The sequence below is a fragment of the Sinocyclocheilus grahami genome, unplaced genomic scaffold (assembly GCF_001515645.1).
Source record: "Sinocyclocheilus grahami isolate Dianchi unplaced genomic scaffold, SAMN03320097.WGS_v1.1 scaffold109.1, whole genome shotgun sequence".
Taxonomy (NCBI): domain Eukaryota; kingdom Metazoa; phylum Chordata; class Actinopteri; order Cypriniformes; family Cyprinidae; genus Sinocyclocheilus; species Sinocyclocheilus grahami.
The window spans coordinates 1,633,945-1,641,527 of record NW_015505288.1 but is presented as its reverse complement, the minus strand read 5'-3'; the positions used below and the strand labels follow the sequence as shown (position 1 = coordinate 1,641,527).

Here is a 7,583-nt window from a genome sequence, read left to right as displayed (position 1 = left end):
GGTTGTAATTACATCAGCAGATTCGGCACATTCGCGATAGAAAAGCGACACTTTCCAACTTCATTAACAAGTTATGGTATTACAGCTGTGAAATTACAAACAAAAAATACACATTCTGAGACATGAACTGAAATGAACTGTGAATTTTATTCACATAAAATCGTCCTCCTCCCATTTTCACCTCAAAATTTTGGGGAAGCTGTGCCTCCCCTGCCTCCCTCGACGAGCCGCCACTGATGATCACTGGAGCTCTAAAAGATATTTTTATGCAGAGTGGCTGTCTACAGATGGACTTTTTTTGTGACAGCATACAGGACGGTTTACTTTTCAAATTCAGAAATGAGGCATAAAAGCCCAAGTTAATGGGGACCAAAGTGTGAGAATCTGGACACTAATTATGTGTGATCATTACACTTGATATATGTGGCAGAAGGATGTCATTGGAGATGTCAGCGGAGTGCAAATAATCTACACAAACAGCAGTCATTTTGAAATAATGATGAGTGTAATGAGTCTGTTTTGCTGGTACACACAGTCATAAGGGGGAATTCCTGTCATAGTAGGCTCATTATGTATAAGCTATGTAAATCTTTTCTTTGGCCCATTCTGTACAAGGGAATAAGAGTGTTCCACTGGGAACAGCGTTACAAAGAATTTTTCATCCACTACATGCTATCATCTAGTGGTTGTAATTACATCAGCAGATTCGGCACATTCGCGATAGAAAAGCGACACTTTCCAACTTCATTAACAAGTTATGGTATTACAGCTGTGAAATTACAAACAAAAAATACACATTCTGAGACATGAACTGAAATGAACTGTGAATTTTATTCACATAAAATCGTCCTCCTCCCATTTTCACCTCAAAATTTTGGGGAAGCTGTGCCTCCCCTGCCTCCCTCGACGAGCCGCCACTGATGATCACTGGAGCTCTAAAAGATATTTTTATGCAGAGTGGCTGTCTACAGATGGACTTTTTTTGTGACAGCATACAGGACGGTTTACTTTTCAAATTCAGAAATGAGGCATAAAAGCCCAAGTTAATGGGGACCAAAGTGTGAGAATCTGGACACTAATTATGTGTGATCATTACACTTGATATATGTGGCAGAAGGATGTCATTGGAGATGTCAGCAGAGTGCAAATAATCTACACAAACAGCAGTCATTTTGAAATAATGATGAGTGTAATGAGTCTGTTTTGCTGGTACACACAGTCATAAGGGGGAATTCCTGTCATAGTAGGCTCATTATGTATAAGCTATGTAAATCTTTTCTTTGGCCCATTCTGTACAAGGGAATAAGAGTGGGAACACTGGGAACAGCGTTACAAATAATTTTTCATCCACTACATGTACATTATTATCAACTGGTTGGTAAATGTCCAATAACACTGTTTTCTAAAGGCCATTAAAAAATTTGAATGATTTTCTCCTCAACGCTGAATTAGACTGCATGGAGAGTATTTCTATAGCACTACGGATGTAACATATATCTACTGAAGATAACACCGTGTCATATAAAACCCTGTCATGGCAGTTCCGCATTTTTAAAGGGACGTTTATGAGGGAAATTTTTTGCTTGGCAAAGATCTCTTGTGAAGGTTTAGTGAAGCAGGTCTGTTTGCTTGGGGGCAGAGTGGCAAGCAAGATTAGATATGATTCTTAATATGATTGCTAATTACACTTTTGCGACCAAGACTCTGTGAAGTTTCACTCATAAACTTATTTGCATATCACAGATAATGTGTAATTAAATAAAATGTAATCCAATATCAACTTAATTATTATGTTTCACTGTAGTTCTGTTTATTATTCTTCCACCTCACTACATCTTCAATGGGCTGTGGGTGCAGGGTGAAGGCAGTCCTTACTGTTGAAGTGGATTCAGCCTGGATTCTGGTATTGCCCACCTCTCCTGAGCGTCATAACTCAGCCAGATGTCGTTTTGCCAATGAATATAAATTAAAGAAAAGCTTGCATGTACTGAACGGTGCTTAATGATGTGGGACAGTGACCCATTCCTGGAAATTACTTTCTCAGCTTACGTAAAAGAGTACTTCTTGTTTACGGAAATACACCAACCCATTACTGATATTTTATACTGGAAAATGTAATTAACCACCACTAAATCAAAAGACACTTGTTTTTTACTGCCACTAAACAGTAAACCCTAGCCCTTGTGAAAATGACTTATAATTGTAAATCACTGGTTTATTGATGAATAATAAGAAAATATATAGGGGACTTGCCAACTGTTTCTGGATGGATGGGCATAAGCATATTTATTTATGTATGTATGCTGAAAGAAAATAGGTGCAGAAACAATTATTATTCAGAAATTGCTAGTAAATGTAACAATTAATTACAAAAAAAGACAAGCAACACACTGACACACTGATGTTAGTTTTATTTTTTTGTTTGTTTGTAAAATATACTCCAATAATCTGTTTTATTTAGCCTACCATTTTTATTTTTAAACAAATTTTGTTTAAAGTGTATACTTTAGTAGCCAGAAATAAAAGAAAGAAAGAAAGATAAAAGAATAATATATACTTTAATTTGTTAATCGTGAATAAAGCATGCTCAGTTAATTCATCTGTTTAATTTTATTATATTATTTATTATTAATATTTAAATTAATTGGTTAAAAAGGGGAAAAGGCAATTCTAGAAAAAAAGAAAGAAAGAAAGAAAGAAAGAAAGAAAGAAAGAAAGAAAGAAAGAAAGAAAGAAAGAAAGAAAGAAAGAAAGAAAGAAAGAAAGAAAGAAAGAAAGAAAGAAAGAAAGAAAGAAAGAAAGAAAGAAAGAAAGAAAGAAAGAAAGAAAGAAAGAAAGAAAGAAAGAAAGAAAGAAAGAAAGAAAGAAACTTTAATTTGTTAATCGTGAATAAAGCATGCTCAGTTAAATCCTCTGTTTAATTTGATCTAAATTACTTGGTTAAAAGGGTGAAAAAAAGAAATTATAGAAAGAAAGAAAGAAATATAAAATAATGAAATAAACTTTAATTTGTTAATCGTGAATAAAGCATGCTCCGTTAATTCATCTGTTTAACTTTACTTGGTTAAAAATGAAGAAAAGCAACCAGTCCATGAGAAGTGTCGGGTATAGCATGAGAAGCCCAGGAAGGAAGAGACGTAATGAAAACCAACGTCGTTTCATTGGTGGAGCACGAGCTCGTAGGCGGGCCCGCCGTTTATGTTTACTAAGCGCAATCGGTGATTGGCTATTCATTTAAATACCTATGGTCTGATTGGTCTGCAATTTGTTACTATTGACCAATCTTTGTCAAGCGGAACTATTTGAAAATCGTGGTGGCGTGCGCGTCATAATGAATGAACAGCTGGGGCAAGTTCAAGCTCAAACCGGTGTGCAACGTTTTGCTACGGTTTCCGGTTTGACGACATGTTTCCTGGAAACGGTGTGCAACGGGGTTTGAGATGCGTTTTCTCTTGTTTGGTGGGTGTGTCAAACATGTCAGCCCAATCAGCAGCAAGGTGTATGTAAACCACGCGGTATTAAAGAGACAGCTGGCACAATGTAATTAACATCCAAATAAATTCACAAGAGCAAGAATATTGTTTGCACATGTTTACTTACATTAAGGCAAAATAACTGAAATAATAAGGGCACAAGTATAGATCTTGAACTTCTTTAAGTCTGTCTAAATATAATTTAGTAATTGCAATGTCTTCTGGTCCATATCCTTTCCTTAGGAAGGTGTGCTAGACACTGATTCATGTAACATACAAATACTATACATATTTATATATTTTGCTATTGTATTATGGAGTGACACTTTCATAAACTTTTCTATACTGCTCTGATTATATAATGGTAAATATTACAATATCATAGCACAACAACAGTGATCAGCAATAATGATAAGCCTAATACTCACAATAAAAATAATAAGGTCATATAGATCATAACACAGTCTTGGAGGTAAGAAGTGGATTATCCTTCTTCTGAAATGTTTGTTTTTTTTATCCTAAAATGTGAGGCAAATGTTGGATCACAATAATTAGGAACCACAGTTTCCACAAATCCCTTCATTTGATTGGGATGTTCTCTTTTATTATGGAGGGCAAGGGCAGTGACTGTACCATCGAACGTATTTTGCAGTATTAAACACATATTTTTACCGATTTCATCAGGCTCCGAAAATTCTTCAAAAGGAGCACAAAGAATGACCTTCTCAGCTGCCTTAGTTGCAACTCTTGCGTCATCAGAACAGGGTATTAAACGCACCACCGTTTCCGTTTAAAAAACGTTTTGCACCGTTTTTGTCGGGGCTGAACGCAGCCCTGGTGTTGACTCGCTGTTTAAACAGTGCACGAGAAAGGTGAGTTAGGCTTCTGCGTTAAATAAACATGTATATGTGGTACCTTTATTATCGATTTCAATTTTCAGTTGAGATTAATGTCAGTAGTGTATGAATATATCTTTTTTAAATTTTGCAAATTTTTTAAAATTATAAACAAAGCCCTCTATAAACCGGTATATACCGGACTCGGTATTATTAAATGACAAATCAAGTCATAAGTTAAATCAGTCAAACGCTTTAAGCTGTTCATCTATGTTCTCTTCAGGCAAAATGTTGGGACACATTGAGCCAGCTGAGCTTCAGTGCACCGTGGCAGTGGAGCGCTTGAATCCTGCAGGTCAAGCCATCAAACGGCAGCTCATCCGCAAAGGCACCGTCACATTAGGGCGGAATGAAAGCTCCTCAAATCTTCATGCTGCGCGATTTCCAGCTCTTTACTCGCTTTGCAAAGGATGGTAAATGTACTGTTAAATTCATCCCGGAAAGCACACAGGTTCTGGTATCTGATTGTCCACCGGATCGTTTGAAGATGTTTCTGAAGACGCTCAGCATCAAACATCAGGCATCCCAAGGCATCAAGCCTATGAGTGATAGGGATAAACTACGAGCTGGCCTTCCTAGAGCCTTTGAGACCCTAAGTCCACTCCAGCTTAAAGATGTGCAGAAGGCAAACGAGATGAGAAGTAAAGTGAATGCCCCGATCCAACCCAAAGGTCCTTCAGAGAGATCTGTCAATAAGGTCCTGGGTGAAAGGAAGCAAGTAAAAAGACCCAGACCTGATTGTGACGCTAGTCCGATATGTTCATCCATTTGTACACGACACGTTCACAAGTTCTTATATTTCAGTTTTTACAAATCAGAAGCACGAGCAGCATTATTAGTAGTAGTAGTAGTATTTATCAAACAAAATTAATAAGGTTAACACCTCCCTAATAAAAGTTCTTGACCTGCCCCGCATTCAACAATTATACTCTTAAAATAACTTTGACAGTACAGTAAATGCATATTAATGTATGTCTATGAAAAAGAAATGGATTACATATAATTAATTTTGAAACCAATTTATTTTAGTAATCAAAATCATATTTCAATCATGTCTCACTTTTTTTTTTTAATTGTTTAATTCTGAGATAAAACTTTTTCCATTAAGATTATCACTTCCCTTCACCTACTATCTTAAAAGGGAGGGGAAAAGCACTTTACAACAAGAGTGTGTGAAGGTTTAATGTTCTTCTGTCATGCATTTAGCAGAATTATGGAATAAGTTCATAAATCAAGCGACTGCTGAATAAAATTTATCATTGGCTAGCTCTGGTACATTGCGTTAAATGGAAACATTTATGTTCTATATCGTACATGGTCCCTGCCAAATAAATAATTATTTGCCTGTTTAGGTTAAAGCGCTTAACCCCAATAAGAAGCCTGTGTTGGTTCTGCCTGTGGCACAAAAGCTCAGCGAAGAACAAACTGCAGTTCTCAATGCAGTTTTGAGTGGCAAGAATGTGTTTTTCACCGGCAGTGCAGGTCATTTATTATTTATTTATTTTTTACAATTTATTTATTCATGGCCACGTATTGTTTTATATAAAGCTCTTTTATTTCATAGCATTTTGAACACCACTGTTCATGGCTTTATTTCAGGTACAGGAAAGTCCTTCTTGCTCAAAAGGATTATAGGCTCCCTGCCTCCAAAAAGCACGTATGCAACAGCAAGCACAGGTGTTGCGGCTTGTCACATAGGAGGGACCACACTGCACAGTTTTGCAGGTTGGTAAACATTTACGTGTCTGACTATCAATTATAGTGCAGTGCTTTCTCCAGTTCTTTTGATGCATTTCCTTGATCATTCATACAGGCTAGAATGGGTCAGTAATGTTTACGTTTTCACTCATGTCTCTGAAAAAATGCAACTGCCAACAAATGCAAACATGTTACATGTGCTATATAGGAAAGCTCTTCCTATATAATTAATGATGGCAAATGTTTTATGAAATGGGTAGTGTCCTTTCACCCCAAACCAAACAGTAATCATAGGTGACATGTTTTATTTCACTATGTACACACTACAGTAGTCACTTTCCTGAAGTGTCATGATCAACACATTTCTCTATAAAAAGAGTTGTGCTGTTGTTTATGAGTTATTTTTGTTTTTCTTGTTATCAGGTATTGGTTCTGGCTCTGCTCCTCTTGAACAATGTATAGAGTTTGCTCAGCATCCTGGAGTGATGCAGCACTGGACATCTTGCAAACACCTCGTTATTGATGAGATTTCAATGGTGGAAGCAGAGTTCTTTGACAAACTGGAAGCCGTATCAAGGTGAACCACACTCAAAACTCTGTTCATGATACCAGTTTATTCCAGTACACTTCATTTTCCACATGGGTAAAATTCAATTTAACATCAATTAATGTGGTGATAAAGGTTAATTTTGTTGTTGTTGTTGTTTTCATGGTTTAGTAATTTCATTTTTACGTGATTAGTTGCATCTGATTTTGTCACTCTGGATTTTCTCCTAATGAACACCATGAATATTTGAATGTGATTTGGATCAGACCTTGAATAGCAATTGAATTCGAAGCATTCCATCAACAATTCTCAAAAATCCCAGTCTAGCACATGTTTGTAAATGCTCATCTTTTCTGAAGGAGAGTAACAATACACAATCTTTCAATATTAGGCCAGAGTTTCATTATTAGACAAGTGGCATCTGTATGTTGTTTCTAGATCCATCAGAAGATCCACTGAGCCGTTTGGAGGGATTCAACTGATAGTGTGTGGAGATTTTCTTCAACTTCCACCTGTAACAAAAGGAAAGGACATACAAAAGGCATACTTTTGTTTTCAGGTACTGCTTTCCACATTTATGGCCCATTCACACCAAGAATGATAACTGTATTAGTTCCCACACCAACAAAAGATAATTTTCTGTTTGTTATAAGAATATGCTGCTGTAAGGATAAAAGAAACTAAAATACTTTGATCTCCTGAGAAACAAACAATGCACTGGCATCTTCAGGACACCCCACAGAGGGGTGGTGCGGGAAACGTCTCTCTCACACATGCATCTGTGCCTTTCATCTCCTCCCTCCACTGGTTTCACTCAAACTGGTCAAGAATATAATGTTCTAAATGAATGCAAATAAGATTTAGTCATGTTTGGTTTCATTTGAATAGTTTCAGGGCAAGTGGTACAATGGTCTTAATCTTACTAAAAGATAATACAGATCCTAAGAGTTAAGAGAAACTTTGATCACC

At 36.5% G+C, this 7,583-nt stretch overlaps 1 pseudogene; it reads left to right on the top strand.

Annotated features, from left to right (window-relative positions):
• The first annotated feature begins 4,289 nt into the window (after positions 1-4,289).
• Positions 4,290-7,583, top strand: part of LOC107588892 (ATP-dependent DNA helicase PIF1-like) — a 16,478-nt pseudogene continuing 13,184 nt past the window's right edge.